The 16,730-nt window shown below is 49.2% G+C and overlaps 1 long non-coding RNA gene across 1 annotated transcript; it reads right to left on the bottom strand.

Annotated features, from left to right (window-relative positions):
- Nucleotides 1-275: 275 nt before the first annotated feature.
- LOC142818431 (uncharacterized) lies at nt 276-16,456 on the bottom strand. The gene is made up of 3 exons (XR_016348249.1): nt 11,595-16,456; nt 7,254-7,372; nt 276-4,970 (listed from the first exon to the last, which is right to left on the bottom strand). It is a non-coding gene; the product is annotated as an uncharacterized LOC142818431 (long non-coding RNA).
- Between the last annotated feature and the right edge of the window lie 274 nt (nt 16,457-16,730).

The following is a 16,730-nucleotide window of genomic DNA, read 5'->3' as shown; positions in this document are numbered from 1 at the left end:
CCCATGTCACAGCATATGCACACCCCATCCCTTGAGGTGCAGGTACCTAGGGGTGTGGACACCACCTAGTCAGCACAACCTGTATCAGGTTGTGATGCCCTGGACTGAGGGTTGTTACAGACTAATGGCTAGAATCAACAGTAGTTGCCCTCACTGCAGGGTAGCACAGCCTAATGACTAGAGTCAGTAGGGGTAATAGCCCCAGTAGGGAGACCCAGGCCCACCCTACTCCACCAGGCCCCAACCCAGGGCCCAGTTAGTGGCAGAGGGCTCCACCACTTGCTCAGCAGGGAATCCAACCAAATACACCAAGCTCACTAGGGTGAGAGATACCACTCCCACACCCTCCCTGGGTCACTTCCTACCAGAATCAGCATGGTGACACTCCAGTCTCCAGTTCCACAGCACCAACCTCTCCCTGGGGCTCCTCCAGCACTGGTAGCTCAAGGCAGTCTCCTAGGTCTCTGGCTGGGGTCTCTCTGGCACTCCAGCAGCAAACCCTTCTCCTCCAGCACCCAGCCAAGACTGAGCTGAACTACTCCCTTTTATACTGCTCCAGCACTTGGAGCATGCCCAGTCTGGGTGGAGTGGTGGGACTTCCTCTGCCCACAGGTGATGATTAAGGTGATCCTTGTGGCCTGGAAGGTTCAGGAGGTCTGTGTGTGTGTGCAGGCCTCAGACTAATGTAGCGCCCCCTCTCCACCTGGTTACCTTCTGTGGAAGAAAACATTGTCCTCACTCTGCGTTTGTAAGCAACAAGTAGCCAGAGGCAGTTTTATTACGAGCTGCAGCAAGGGAAAAACTGGTTCGGACGGGGGGAGCCCCCGAGGCAGATCTTCGAATACAAGCAATTCTGAAGCAGTTTCTATACTGTCTATTAAATATAATAACAATAACAATTAGTCTCCTTCCCATTCCAAACACCAATGGCTAACAGTGATTTAGTTCCACCCAGATGCTCCTTATCTCAAGGTCCCTGCCAGAGTCAGCGTTCGACCCTTATCTCCGTATGGAGGCGAGAGGCGAAGGCAGCGTCTAATTACAGATCTCGCGTTGTCAGGCCACAGACTTAGCCTGACTCTTGCTCTCTCGTTAACAAGACCAAGATGGCTGCACACAAATTCCCTTATTCCCTTTTCCTGCCTCCACAATCCCCCCTTTTGTGCCCACAGCACAACTATCCCTCCAAACCTTTACCTTCATTAAACATTACACAATTAGTACAAACATTAAAGCTATTTCTATTACTACATCTTTTATAACAACAATCAAATATGAAACCTTTAATAAGCAAAAGCAATATAATCATTAATATCCCCAATATAATTCTATGATGGGGCTGTTCTATAATTTTAGTAACATAACACAACATATCATAATTAGTAACCAAATTAGGGAGGGCAGGTACATGCTGATGGTACTTGTCCATAAGCACAGAGTCCAGATCAAAGGGAGAAACCCAAACCACTCCCACAAGTTTCTCCTTGGCAATATACAATACTTCGCTTCTTTCACCAAGGTCAGTTCTTAATGTCCTTTTGTAGTAAGAAATCTTTGGGCTTTGGCGGTGTCAGAGGAGTGGACTTTTCCTCTTTGTTTTCTTGAAACAGTCGTGGTTCAGCATCATGCAGGGAGAGGTTACCAGCACATCACCCTGTAATATTTTGGTTCTTCTGGTGTCCAGCAGGTAGGAAAGCAGGACCAGAAGAGAGAGGCTTATCAGCAATCGGGGTAGGATCATTTCGAGATGGAGGGATCTTTTTGCAGTGAGAAGCATTGGCCAACAGTCAGTTCTTGGCACTTCACAGCGGTGTTGGTGGTTAGCAAAACTTGGTAAAGGTCTTTCTAGAGCGGTCTTGCGCTGATGGACATACGAGTCTCTATTCTCTGAGCTAAAAGCCAGCTGGCTCCTTTGGAACCAAGGTTATTTCCTAGAAATAAAGCAAATTGTAAAAACAATCCCGCGCGGTTATTTGGTTGTTTGGTACCAGCCTTATCAAAGTGAGGCCCTTTTGGAATGTGGTTGCCAGGGGAACCAGGGTCACAGTAACTGTTGAACTGTTTTACTTCCCAAGCTGGCCTAATACTTTGAGTTTGTCAGTTCTCAGCAAGATACCATGGACAGCCTCAGTTTACTCCTATAGTTCCTTTCTCTTGACTTTGGGGTTCTCCTTAACCCACCAGGTTAAATACAATTTAAGGGGTTTTAATTTACTCTGGAAGTACGAGTACAGCACCAGCACTGTTATAAATGTTAAAATCAAAACTTCCCACATAATTTGACAAACACTATTCAAATCCATCTTTAAGATATTTCATCGCCTTACTGGCGCTGCCCATGATTATAAGTTTGACCTCTACTGCCTGGTTGAGTGCTGCAGAGGTAGGTGTTTGGCATGGTCCATGGTGTTTTCCTATCTGTGTGTACCTCAGACGGCCAGCCTCGATATATCTTTGGGCATTGGCCACCAACTCCTCGATCTTCGCCTGCAGGGCCAGTAAACCCTCCTCTAGGTACTTACTTCCGCCGTGCCACTCAGGATCTCATGTTAGGTTACTTATCACTGCCGAAGTGCGATAGAGCCGCATTCCATCAACGGTCAGTATCATCCGGTGAGGGGCTGTTATACACACAGACGGATATGTAGAGGGGCAGGATGGAGTGATCTGTCTGGGTAGTCAAACACCAGTAGGTACCGTTCATTTGGACCAGCTCGATGTTTTTGTTTCTCTGAGACAACCACATCAAACCTAGGCAGATTCGTCATGATGTTAAATGGGCCGGTACATAAAATTTCCTTATCAAAGTGGGTGCAACAATCCCTGGGTATAGGGAGGCTCCCACACCTTCAGAATAAGCGATGCCCTCGATCTATCTATATGCCCCTGCTTTGGTACAGGCAGGGCGGTTACCATTCTGATCATTGTGAGTGAGGAATCCCCAGAGGGGCCAAAAACAAACTGTTATACTATGGCCTGTCCAGGTGGGCCTTTGGGTCCTCATGGATTCTCTACTTCCCCACTCCCATGGGTAGGCACGGGGGAGATGGGGACTCACCACCATAAGGGCTGGGTGGTTAAAGCTATCCTATTCTTCAATACTGGCCTTCTAATTCCTTTAATTTAGTTCCATTAATTAACAATCCAATTAATCTCTGGTCCAAATATCTGGTTAGGTTTAGTGAAATGGACACAGAGCTGGACAGATCCTTCAAAGTATTCAGGATCAATCGGTTGGCTTGGCTGGTGTCTAGGCCTTTACAGGCACTGGATATTACTGCATCTACCAGCCTGGATTCTCATACAATTTCTGGACTATGACATAAGTGTTGCTGACAGAGTTTCCAGGCCCAAACCAATCTGTGATGGTATCTGCTAAGCCCCTTCGTTGCCTAATCAGGCACTTGCCAATTCGATTAGCCAGTCTAGCACACAGCTGGTCTATACCAGTGTGGAACATCACCAAGGTAAGGACCAGTGACAGTTGTCCTGGTTCTGAGACGGGTCTGTTCAGGGCATGATGCACAATTGGGAGGCTCTATTTTGTCCTCAAGGACCTGGTTAATAATATCCAAATGAGGGCAAGTTAGCAATGGCCATTGTTTAACAAATGACAGCCATGCCTCAGGGATTACCTCTGTCTGGGCTTTAAGTGGTAAGCCCCAGTGGGAGTCAGTAGGTCCAACTTCAGTAGCCTAATGTTAGTGTTTAGCTTCTTTCCCACAATATTCCATACAAACTTTAACTCCGAGGACTTTATATTCTTTGTCCTCGTAGTGTTCATGTTGTTACAATAAACAAAATAAATGTGTGAATGAGGGGAGGCCCAAGGCCGTGTATTCCCCATCGCTATTAGTGTGTATTTGTTCTATGTATGTGACTTGAAGGAGGTTACATTGACTAGAGTCACGGTTTCTCTTATAGGACCAAGCATGGTTCACAGATGTTTAATTGTTAATAGGAACCCATGCAATTCCATAATTCTTGAGGCCTTTTAAGGCATCAGGCACCAATGAGTAGCAGGGCAAGTAGCTGTTATTGCAATGGTGAGGTTACTAGTTTCCTCATTGTTGTGGGCATCTTTACTTAAATATGCTGATGTCCACTTGCCCGTGTTGTTTCTTATAAATTTCTTATTATCTCTGGCCAAACCACTTTATGGTTGGTGTGCAAATTTACAGAAGCTAAATATTTCATTTGTGTAGCCATTAAAGCAAAACCAATCCGGTGGGGGAGAGGGCTGGTACCCCACTCCCAGTCCTTCTGTTCACGTGATGCACTCCTTGCTTCCTTCCAGTTCCTTTTTTGTTCACCTGTGGAGACACTGTTAACATTCTCCTAGCCTAAACAATTTCCAAACTATTATCCTTTCACTGAATTTTAAAGTTGCCAATTGATTGGGCCCAATTATTAATTTTGATGGTTTATATTAATGCTTCTGCTTTACTCAAATTATCCTTTCATTAAAACAATATCCTACACACAACAATATTTGCAATACGTATTACAATTAAGACACACAAGACAAACTTGGACAGAACACAAACTTATTATGTCATGACACAGAACCATGGTTTTTTGTCGTTGTTGGTTGTTGTTTTTCCTTCAGCTGGCACCAGCGCTTTCTGATGATCTGAAAGACAAGAAAATATTTCTACCCCCGTCGGGGTGGTCCATTATAACTTAAAATACTGCCGAAGATCTGTTAGGGGAATCGGTTACAGCTAGTTCCTTACCACTTCCATGGGCGAGTGAGCTGCAACTTTACGAGAACAAGGGCGCTTCATCGGTACTCGTGACCTTCCACTCCCTCGAATTACCTCTAGAGTTGCTAGCCCTCCCCAACAGTGGCATGCCTCAGTTTCCCTCTTGTACCACAGATCAGGCTTAATGTGTGAAGCTATAATGCTTCTCCTTAGCACAAGGTGTTGGTTAGTTATTGTTCCAGCAAGCAAAAAGCTTTTCTTTTCCTGAAAAGAATCATATACAGTGTTACTTATTAAGACTATAGTAATAATAATATTGACATTAAATTTTGTTAAATGGGCGCTTATAAATATTTTGTTTGTATTTGGACAATTTACTTGAGGGGACAGGTGTTTTATATTCCTTTGAAATAGCCAGGCAGCCTGTATTCACATATAATGTTGGATTTGAAAGCAAGCCAAAAGTGTTATCAACTCAGCCTTGAACAGAGACACAGTGAAGTTTCAGGGCTTGGATTCTTAAAACAAAGATTTGTTTTCTTAAAGAGTAAATTTAACCTTAAGGATTGAATGTATAGATTTCATTCTTTTATACAGTTAACCAGCTAAGTGTCAATAGAATTCCTTCTTTTCCTTTTGAAGATTTAACAAAAGTGTCTGTAGTCAAATAATTAAATTTAATTATTTCTTTGCCTGGATTATTGAAAAAGGCTGCAAGAAACAAGGAGTCACTTTTTAAAGCAGGTTTCCCTTCATATATTACAACAATTGCTTAATTCCTTCTTATGTCCTGATTCCTGCTAAATGACCCTTCCCAATGACACATGTTTGTCCAGTATTAATGTGGTAAGGAGGATGGGCTTTCCCATTAGCCCCTCACCTCCTAATTCTTTTCAATAGGTAAATCCAAATGTGTATTATTGCAGTCAGCTATTACTAATTTTAAACTTCTCAGTATAGGGTTTTCATAACATCCATGCTGCAGCAGTTGATCTATGCTGCTGACTCTGGGGTGGATCACTCGACCATGCTCTGTAAGGAGATTTATGTTGCAGAATGTGTCTCCTTGTTAGGGCAGATTTAGCTTCTAGTGATTACATCTTCAAATTTAATTCCCACTAGTTGGCTTTTAGGGTGGCTTTTAGGTTACGTCCTCCCCCGCCCTCAAGCCAATTATAACAGTGTGTGAGGGAAAGGTTTTAACTGTTTTTTTTCTGGACGGCCCCCACTTGTACGTTGAGAAACATCCTTGGGTAGCCTGCGATTCCAGCCAGAGAGGCTGTAGTTAACTATTCGCTAACAAGGGCTTGAGAATCTCCTAAAGTTGCTTGGCAGCCCTTTCCTACTCCTGCGTTGTGTTCCGTGTATGTTTCCAACCAAAATGCCTAGGGCCAATATGGCTTGATGGTCGGCAGGCATTCCTTCCTTGAGAATTTGGAGGAATACTTCCCACAAACTGTTAAGTCTCTTCCAAAACTCAGTGTTTTGCTTTGGATCGGACAGATTTGTAACTAGAGCCCGTTCTTCCAAAGGGAAATTCTGATACCTTTCAATTATCTTCTGTGCCTCCTCTCTATCTTCAGTAATGTGTGGTAAGGGCCCATATAGGGCTGGGCATAGAGAGGAGTGGAGGTAATGTTGGGCCAAATTCCCCCCCTAAGCTTGGGAGAGGCTGTGCACTTGCGTGTAAGTTACATTTCTCACCGCAGGGCTTTAATTTCTTTCTCTGTCAATCTGTCAAATGCTTACAGGTCCTTGGACCATGATGCACGTACATGTAGTACGCAGGGGTGCCTTTCAGCGGTCTGGGGGGGTATGCTTAGACTGACCCCCATCCATTTTAGTCATTCAGGGGAGCATCCTGTCCACTCCCTGTCTGTTCAGTGGCTTATAGGAAACTAAATCTACACACTCCAAAGAAGGGGTCTGCTGGATCTAGAGTGTCAGACCTTATCAGCAGCTCATGAAATAAGGGGAGTCGTCACTCCCTCACATATCTGCTCAGTCTCGAGGTTCGGCTGACCCCCCTTGCGTTCAGAACTCCCTTGTGGGAGAGCCCTGGTGCGGCTGGAATCAGCTCACTTCTCAGAGACCTGGGCAGTGGCATTCACACTCCACTCATTACATTCATACTCAGCATGCTTTTCACACACAGAAATTTTCCCACTTTTAGATGCATCTCTCATTATGGACCTCGTCCATATTTGGGGTGGCAAACAACACTGTTCCCCCCAGGGGCGGCAAACAACACGTTTCCCCCCAGAACCACAGCAGTTCCCAGCACTGCATAAACCTAGGTGCCTTATGTCCGGACGCAATACAACCTTCTTCCCGTACCCGGGGCGGCACCACCAATACCACAGCAGTTCCCAGCACTGCATAAACTTAGGCCTACTTGGGGATAACAAAACAACCTCCCCGGAATCGTTTTGCGTCTGACCTTGTTGCAGATTCAAGAAGTTCGGATGGCGTGAGCCCACAAGAAGCAGACGACCCCACAGGCAGTCCTCCTCCACACCCCAGTAGAGATTTCAAAAGGTCTCTTACCTCTCGTTTGGCGCCCTGGGGGTGAAGGGGGACGGTCCGCAGCCGCTGTCGCTGTCTTCAATCGGGTGTTGCCATCCGAGTCACTGCACCAAATTGTGGAAGAAAACATTGTCCTCACTCTGCGTTTGTAAGCAACAAGTAGCCAGAGGCAGTTTTATTACGAGCTGCAGCAAGGGAAAAACTGGTTCGGACAGGGGGGAAGCCCCCCCCCCCCACCCCCCGAGGCAGATCTTCGAATACAAGCAATTATGAAGCAGTTTCTATACTGTCCATTAGATATAATAACAATAACAATTAGTCTCCTTCCCATTCCAAACACCAATGGCTAACAGTGATTTAGTTCCACCCAGATGCTCCTTATCTCAAGGTCCCTGCCAGAGTCAGCGTTCGACCCTTATCTCCGTATGGAGGCGAGAGGCAAAGGCAGCGTCTAATTACAGATCTCGCGTTGTCAGGCCACAGACTTAGCCTGACTCTTGCTCTCTTGTTAACAAGACCAAGATGGCTGCACACAAATTCCCTTATTCCCTTTTCCTGCCTCCACAAAAGCCAATCTCCTTTCAGGTTCGGATGGATAGGTCTGGGTTCTTCTGGATCCCCCACCCACTCAATTTTATTCTTTCTGATTGATGTACTTGGCGGTGCCTCCACCCCCCTCACTCCTTCCTAGCAGGGTCACCAGGGCAGCTTGGGAGGAAAATTCTAGCCCAGGATAATCCCCACGTATTTGCCAGATGGTTGGAGACTCCCAGAAAATAACACAAACACATACACTATAATAAACACAATTATATTAAACAAGAGACAATTATAACAGAACAGGGTAAAACACTATTTTCAGGGTCACTGGTGCCCAGCAACTGTGAGGTTAGTGTCCCGTTGGTACGCGTACTTTGTTGGGGCCCTTGATGACTGTTGACCACACAATCCTTCTCTGCAGAGGTTTAGCAGTGGAGCTGACTAGGTCCAGTACAGCCCAAAGGACTCACACATGGGAGAAGGCAGTAAATCCCTCCACAGTTTAATAGGCTGCAGGTAATAAAATCCCCAAACAAATTCCCTGCCTGACTAACTAAAAATTGGTGCACTCACACACTCCATGAATGACCTCAGGTTGCAAGATGACTCAGTCTCTGCAAAGGGCTGCTCTCTTCTCACCGGGGTCCTCTTTAAGCAGGAACCAGGCTGCTTCGGTCCCAGAATTTCCCCTCACCGCGAAGGGGTGCAGGGCTCAAGGTGCAGACCACACAACTGCACCACAATTCAAACTACAGCCTCCCAGGCCAGCCTCCAGACCCACACAGCAGGCAGCAGCCCTGAACTTGCTGCTAGAGCCGAGCTGACCATGCAGTGACTCTCTCACCCAGGGAGCTGGAGCCAACTCAGCCTGGCTGGGAAAACCTCCCAGCAAACTCCACAACTGGGAATCAACAGTGGAGACATAAACCCAGCTGAGGGACCCTGCCTTCAGGTCCCTAGAGGCCAGTTCTCAGGGGGAACCTGCATGCAGGCCTGGGGCTTACTAGCTCCCACACACTCAGTCCTCCCCTTTTCCTGGCTGGCCCCAGACTCCCCTCAACAATGGTGTCTCCTTCCCCCTGGGAGGGGCATCTCACTCCCCATGGGTTGCCGGGCAGACTCTGGCCCTGGTAGGGAGGGGGAGCCAAGGCAAACTCAGAGCCTCTCCCTGAGCTGCCAGCAGACAAAGCCCCGGGAATCCAAGCAATCTCCTTGGGGGTTACACTAAGATGTCAGCTACCAGAGACTGCAGCTTGTTGGTCTCTTTTCTTTTTTCAAGCTCTCTTGTGGCAGAAGAGCTTGGGGGAGAATTCAAGTGTTTGCCCTGGTTTTAGGGATTTTAAAAAACAAAACAAAACAAAACAAACAAACAAACAAAAAAACCCCACACTTGATGGTGTCCCCCCCCCATCTCTGCATTTGTGATTCTGGGGGAAGTTTTTGTAACCTGTGCCTGTAGTAGCAAGGTATATTTAAAGTTTTTATGGGCCCCCCCATCTTCTGCACTTGGAGTGCCAGAGTGGGGGGGGGGGGAAATCAGCCCTGACACAGTCCCAATAAAATATTTTAGAATGTTTTAAAAAGTTAGTAAAATAGTTATTTCTGTAATGTGTCACATACAGAATGCATAAGGTGTGATGTGGTACAGAGGCTTTAACAGTTGTTTTGGGATGATCCATGCAAATCATCTGTAGCTTCACTTGTCCTTAATGTGCAAATCTCAAACTCATTGAAATTCGACACAATCACATATTTTAAAAATGGCGGCACCCAGCTTATGCAAATGAAGCCCGGGAAATTCAAATCCCAGGCTTCATTTGCAAGTGCGGTATGCATACATTACCCTCCTAGTTCGAACTAGCGGGGTAGTGTAGACATACCCAGAGTGGTTGGTTGCTGTTACATCCCTGGGTCACTTCCCCAGGGAAGCTGTGTCATCCATCCCTTTCTCTTGGGCCTTGTGGTCAAGTCCTCCTTGTCCAGGGTTCTGCAAGAGTTGCTGTTGGCTTACTGACTAGTCTTCCTCCCTGGAACCTGGTTCTGCTCAGGTATGAAGTACAGCTCCCCCTCAGAGCTGTCCGGAGTGCTGCTGTTCGCCCAGTCAGCCCTTAGGTCTGCCTGGGTCAAGCTCCAGGAAGGAACTGCCAAGCCCTGGCCTAGCAGCTTCTTTTATATCGGTCTGATGCACCCTGATTGGCTCTAGCAGAGGCTGCCACTCTATTCTCCTTAGAGGACCTCTTCTGCTCCTGTTGCAGAAAGTCCTCCAGCAGTGATATTGGGGCCTTGTCCACCCCATCACAGGCATCCTGCCTGACACCTGTCCCCAACCACCAAGCCAGAGCTCTTGACTCCACCCGCGTCAGGTTGCCCAGGTGCTGGCCCGTGAGGAGCACGTCATTGGCATATACCAACAGGACCAGCCTCATCTCAGGCTCTTGGAATACCAACCCCGTCAGTGTCTGGCAGAAGAGACAGAGAAAGGGCTCAATTGCCAGAGCGTGCAGCTGGCCTGACAGCGGACACCCTGACGCCCTCCCTGTCCGAAACTGACCGGCTCAGTCAGAATCTAATTGAGCCTGACCAAACACTCCGTGGAGGCGTACAGCACCCGGAGAAAGCCCACCAAATGGGGCCCAAAGCTGAAGGCCTGCAGAGTGCCCAGGAGATACCCGTGGTCCATCCTGTCAATCCAGAGACAGGAGGGCAAACGACAAACCATCCCCACACCAAAGCTCCAAGAGATCCCAGACCAGATATAGATTATCAAAGATGCTGCGGCCCGGGACGGTGTAGGTCTGGTCGGGATGGATCACGTCCGCCAGCACGGACCGCAGTCGCAGCGAGATGGCTTTTGCTACGACCTTGTAGTCCGTGCTGAGGAGCGAGACGGGACGCCAATTCCGAAGGTTGTGGAGGTCCCCCCTCTTCGGTAGCAAGGCGAGCACGGCTTGCCTGCTTGACAGAGGGAGGAGCCCGCTCTCCAAAGACTCGGCCCAGACGATGACAAGGTCTGGCCCGAGGACGTCCCAAAGCACGCAGTAGAACTCCACGGTCAGCCTGTTCATGCCCACGGTTTTGTTGGTGGGCCTGAGAAGGAGGGCTTTCGAGAGCTCAACCAGAGTGAGACACATCTCCAGCCAGTTCCGCTTGGCCACACTGATTGTCAGGCGCTTGCTCCAGAGCACCCTTCAGGTATCAGTCCAATCCGGGGAGAATAAGCTGGCGTAGAAGGCCTTGGCCCTTCCACAGATCTCCGGATCTGTGAGGGGCTTGCCGTCCTGTTTGACCCCCCGCTTTTTCTCCAGGGCGTAGAAGAAGCGGGAGCTGCAATCCATCTCCCAAAAGAGATGGATGTGGGATCAAACAAAGGCTCCCCAGACCTGGTGGTCCTGGAGCTCCTCCCGCTTCTCCCAGTATGCCTTGCAGAGGGGTGGATCCTCACAGTCAGATGCCAGGCACCTCTCAAGCTTCAAAACCTCCCGTCGGTAGGCCCCCTGGAGGTAGACATGGCAGAAGAGCCAGGCACTCACCTTCCCTATGTCCCACCATCACCACACCGAGGAAAAGGCAGGCTGCTGCCCCCACCAGGCCAGCCAGAAATCCTGGAAGGACACCACGAAGCCCACGTCCTCCAGCAGGCTATTGTTAAAGTTCTAATAGACCGGCGCCAGTCTCTTTGTGCTTAGAGAGGCCTTCACAGCTACCAGGTGGTGGTCTGTGAACGGGGCCAGCCAGACAATGGAGGAGTGGGTCTGTGCTTAGATGGAAGCGAGAAAAGTACATGCCGTACAATCGGGAGTGGCGCGACCGATCGTCCCCCACCTGGATGTAGGTGAAGGTGGTGGTGTCGTCTGGGTGCTGGTCGTGCCAGACGTCCACCAGGGAGTGATGGTCTACGATCTCCCTGAGGATGCCTGCTGCGGCCTGGCAGTTCTCGAGTCCTGAGCGATCCCAGTCCTCGAGGGTGGAGTTGAAGTCCCCGCCCAGGACCAGGCATTCCCGAGGATCCAAGGTGTGGAGGAAGGTGGCTGCCTGCTGGTAAAAGATCACCTGGTCCGGGCCTGTGTTTGGGGCAGACGCTGACCAGGTTCAATGTCAGCCCCTCCATGCAGCCCGGATGTGCAGCAGGCGGCCCGGGACAACCTCGGCGACCCCCAGCACCTGAGCCGTAGGGCAGGGAAGAACAGGGTGACCACCTGTCACGTTATTGGATTTTAAAGTGAGCAGACAGATCACTGTTGCACCTACAGGTGGTGTTTGCCCCAAATTGTGTACAAAGTGGGCCATGTGAGGTGTCAAATGAAAGCTTGTGCTCTGGTGATCCTATGTATGATACCCATGTACTTGTATGATTTCTGTATGTGAAGTTATGAATATGGGCTCTGTGCTTGTATTTTAAATGTTTTCTTTCTGGGAGGAAGCAATGGGCCTGGAACACCTACTGTGAAGGATGGTTATTCAATGAATGGCTGTGCTAAGTAGCACTGCCTCATGGACAATGGTTCTCAGAGTGGCCAACACACACCTGAGGAATGTGTCTGGAACCCTGCAAACCAGTCAGTGCGTAATGGCTACTTGCATGGGAAATGCAGACAGGTCATTTGATCATGTGACCAGCTCCAGTTTGGGAAACACCAGGAATATAAAAGTGCCATGAGGCCGACTCCATCTTTGTTTTCAATCCTGCTCCTGATTCCAGATGCATCCTTGCTAGGGACAGGGAGCGGGAAAGATTTGCTGATCTGTCCTGACACAGGGGCTACGTCTAGACTGGCATGATTTTCCGCAAATGCTTTTAACGGAAAACTTTTCCGTTAAAAGCATTTGTGGAAAAGAGCGTCTAGATTGGCAGGACGCTTTTGCGCAAAAGCACTTTTTGAGGAAAAGCGTCCGTGGCCAATCTAGATGCGCTTTTCCGCAAAAAAGCCCCGATCGCCATTTTCACCATCGGGGCTTTTTTGCGCAAAACAAATCTGAGCTGTCTACACTGGCCCTTTTGCACAAAAGGACTTTTGCCCGAACGGGAGCAGCATAGTATTTCTGCAAGAAGCACTGATTTCTTACATGAGATCGGTAGTGTTCTTGCGGAAATTCAAGCGGCCAGTGTAGACAGCTGGCAAGTTTTTCCACAAAAGCAGCTGCTTTTGAGGAAAAAATTGCCAGTCTAGACACAGCCAGGATGTACACCATTGACTTTTAAGCTAACAGTTTGTTAAAGAGAATACATACATCAATCACCGAGTTCTTGATGCAGGCTCTTAGCAGAGATGTTACATTCTTACTCGCAACCTTTTCTTTCTTTTATTAATAAACCTTTAGATTTTGGATTCTAAAGAATTGGTCCAGTGTGCTCTTGTGGGTAAGATCTAAAGTGGCTGGTTCTTTGGGACTGGGATGATCTGTTCGGCGTTGGTGAGATTGGGGTTTATAACCTCTCTCCTGTGTGTGAGGTCTGGGTCTGATTGTGGCACAGGGAAGCTGGGGTGTCTGAGGGGTTTTGCTGGTGAGGCTTCCTGCTGGCCAGAATGGCAGCTGAAGCACTCTGCGTGACTGGTTTGTTGCCTATATGGGAATGGTCTCCAGTCAAGGGCAGTAAGTAGCCCTGGTTTTGAGCAATTCGCCCTGAGCTGACTCCCTCAGGGTATGTCTACACTACAAAGTTAATTCGAACTAACGGACGTTAGTTCGAATTAACTTTAATAGGCGCTACACTAGTGCTCCGCTAGTTGGAACTTAATTCAAACTAGCGGAGCGCTTAGTTCGAACTAGGTAAACCTCATTCCACGAGGACTAAGCCTAGTGTGAACTTACTAGTTTGAATTAAGGGCTGTGTAGCCCCTTAATTCGAACTAGTGGGAGGCTAGCCCTCCCCAGCTTGCCCTGGTGGCCACTCTGGGCACCACCAGGGAAACTCTTCTGCCCCCCTCCCGGCCCCGGAGCCCTTAAAGGGGCACGGGCTGGCTACGTTGCCCGTGCCAGGTGCAAGCCTGCCAGCACACAGCCAGCAGACCCTGCACCTGGCACGGATCGAGCCAGCCACCTGATGCCCCCCAGCCCTCCCCCTCTTCCCGGGACCAGGCTGGCGACTCCCGGGAGCTTGCCCGGGACCGCAAGAGGCGGGCACCCGCCTGGGCTAGTGCGGACATCGTGGACCTCGTCCACGACCTCCGCACTAGGCACAGGAAAGTGGGAATAAGATCCTCCGGAAAAGGGCGCTTTTTCCGGAGGATCGGGGCCAGTGTAGATGCTCTTTTCCGGCTTTTTTAAAAGCTGGAAAAAAGCGACGGACATTTTTATTTAAATGCCGCGGGGGATATTTAAATCCCCCGCGCATTTCCCTATTGCGATCTCAAAAATGACCGTGCCCCTTCCGGAAAAGGGGCCAGTGTAGATGTAGCCCAGGGTTTTTGCGCAAAAACCCACAGAGCGTCCACACCTCAAGCGCATTTTTGCGCAAGGAAATCTACAGTCAATCAACAGAACAGAGGGCTTGTTGCAGTGTAGGTATACCTCCTTCTACAAGGTGTAACTCCTTTTTGCACAAGAGTTCTTGCGCAAAAAGGCATGTGTGGACGCTCCGCAGGGGTTTCTTGCGCAAAAAGAGCCTATCCGAAAAAGCACAAGTCCTCTGATGGCCATTCTGTGAATGACAATCAGAACTTTATTGCGCAAGAGTGTCCATGCAGTGTGGACACTCTCTTGCGCAAAAGCATTGTTTTTGCAATGTGCTCTTGAGGTGTGGACGTGCTTTTGCACAAGAAGTTTTTGCGGAAGAGCTCTTCCGCAAAACACTTCCTGCACAAAAACCCTGCAGTGTAGTCAAAGCCTCCCTGTCTAGCACCCACAGTACCTTACCAGAAAAAGAGTTTACAGAAAGAATATAAGACAAACAGTAAATCCTGTAACAGATACTTTTTGGAATTATTTCTAAATTGCTGAGCATCAATAGATTTCAAACTTGTTCTGCAGATTAAGAGAAGTTTATGTATTGGTGAGAGTTTCAGGCTAATTTTCGATAGAAGTCTGGGAAACAGAGAGCATGAAAATAGCCTGAGCAATATTTACTGGACAAAAAGTTGCCTCCTGATAGGTACTCCTTCCCCTCTATTTTGTATTGCATACATGGTCATCAAAATAGCATTTCTTTGGCCTATAAATTGGCTTTATTTAAAAAAAAAAACATAGTTTGGGACACTGTTCCACCTCTTCAAACCTCCTACCCTGCTTGTGGGAGGTATGCTGTATCAAACACTAACAAGGGATAAACTCGGTGGAATTGTCAATTTTATAGGGGGTGTGACGGGGATCGGGATCCCCACACTATGAACTGCCCAGATGTGGTGGTTCAAATCACGCCAGCCAGCAAACGCTGGGCCTGCCACGCATGCGCAGGTGCCATCTTGCCCAAACCCAGCAGCACTAGGACCCAGGAGCCGCTGGGCCTCAGGGGCATGGGGATGCCGAGCGGCGCGGCACGGGCATTTTAAAAGGGAGGGGGAGCGCAAGGGAAATGTGGGGGGAGAGCAGAAGCTGGTTGTGCTCTCTTTCGCAGGAGCGTCCGGACGCCTGACCAGCCGGGAAGAGCAGCAAGGTCTGCCACAGAGCCCGGAGGACTGAGGCGGGCGGCAACCCCACAAGTGGGCATGAACAGCCAAGGACGGTAGTGCCGGGATTTACAGAACTCTGGTGACCTTGGGATGCGGGCACATTTAACGGGAATATTAGGTGGAGTGGGGTGATCAGAAAGGGGAAGATAGAGGCAAGGGGTAAGGAGTAAGGGGATGGCGGCTAGCCCCTACGCCTGAACTTGCCACAGGTGGTCTGATTCAAAACACCTTTGTCTCCATTAAAAAAAAAAAAAAAGAACATTGCCTCCCTTCCCCTCTCCCTCCTGAATCCCCAGTGCTCCCTAAAGTGTGTGGGAAGAAGTTATTTTCAGACTGACTCCCTTGGATTAACAATCCCTTCATTAGTTTCCCATTGAGTAGGACTGTAGAAGCAACAGAACAGACATGAAAATACTGCCGAAGTAGTCATTAAGAGGAATGCCTCTTCAATCAAAGGCCACTATCCTGAAGACTCATGGAAATCAGCACTGGGTTTTACTAACAATCATCTGGATCATGGCTGCTATGATTCCTCATCCCTTGCATATCCCCACTAATGGCACTTCAAAAGGATCCCTTCAGCTCAAAGCTACTTCCTGGCAAATGATCCCATGCAATTTCATGACCTCTGGGTCATGTTCTGCTCACAGTCAGGTCAGGTGACTTAAGCTTTTGTTTCACCAAGCTACAAGATGACATTAGGGAAAGAGTGTGTGATGGGGTGGACTAAGCCCCGACGCCCCCTCCAGGAGGCCAGAGGCCTTGCCACACCCCATCCCAGCAAGAGGAGAAGAGAGGCAGGATATAGTGGCTGTCTCTGCAGTGGCCAATCAGGGCCCAGCAGACCAATATAAAAGAAGCTGCTGGGCTAGGGCCTGGCAGTTTCTCACAGGAGCTCAACCCAGGCAGGGCCATACAGGCAGTCCCCGACTTACGCGGATCCAACTTATGTCGGATCCGCACTTACGAACGGGGCTTTTCTCACCCCGGAGCTCACAGGCGGCGGGTTGCCACCCGTGTCCTCCGGGGTGAGAAAAGCTTCTCCCGGTCTCCCTGGTCTGCTGGGGGGGGGGGTCCAGCAAAGCCACTGGACCCCCCGAGCAGACCAGGGGGACAGGAGCAAAGCCGCTCAGGTGGCATCCTGCCGCCTGGGCGGCTTTGCTCGGGGGCAAAGGAGCAAAGCCACACAGGCGGCAGGGTCCCTCCGCCTGTGCGGCTTTGCTCGGGTCTCCCTGGTCTGCTGGGGGGGGAGGGGGCGCAGCTAGTGCGCCCCCCCCAGAAGACCAGGCTTTTGTTGCGGGACGCCTCGGGTAGAGCAGCTGGGGTGCTGCCGGGTTGGTCCTGTGGGAAC

Source organism: Pelodiscus sinensis, chromosome W (assembly GCF_052426305.1).
Source record: "Pelodiscus sinensis isolate ZL-2025 chromosome W, ASM5242630v1, whole genome shotgun sequence".
NCBI classification, from domain to species: Eukaryota; Metazoa; Chordata; order Testudines; family Trionychidae; genus Pelodiscus; species Pelodiscus sinensis.
The sequence above is the reverse complement of the archived record's forward strand: the minus strand, read 5'-3'. Positions and strand labels throughout refer to the sequence as shown.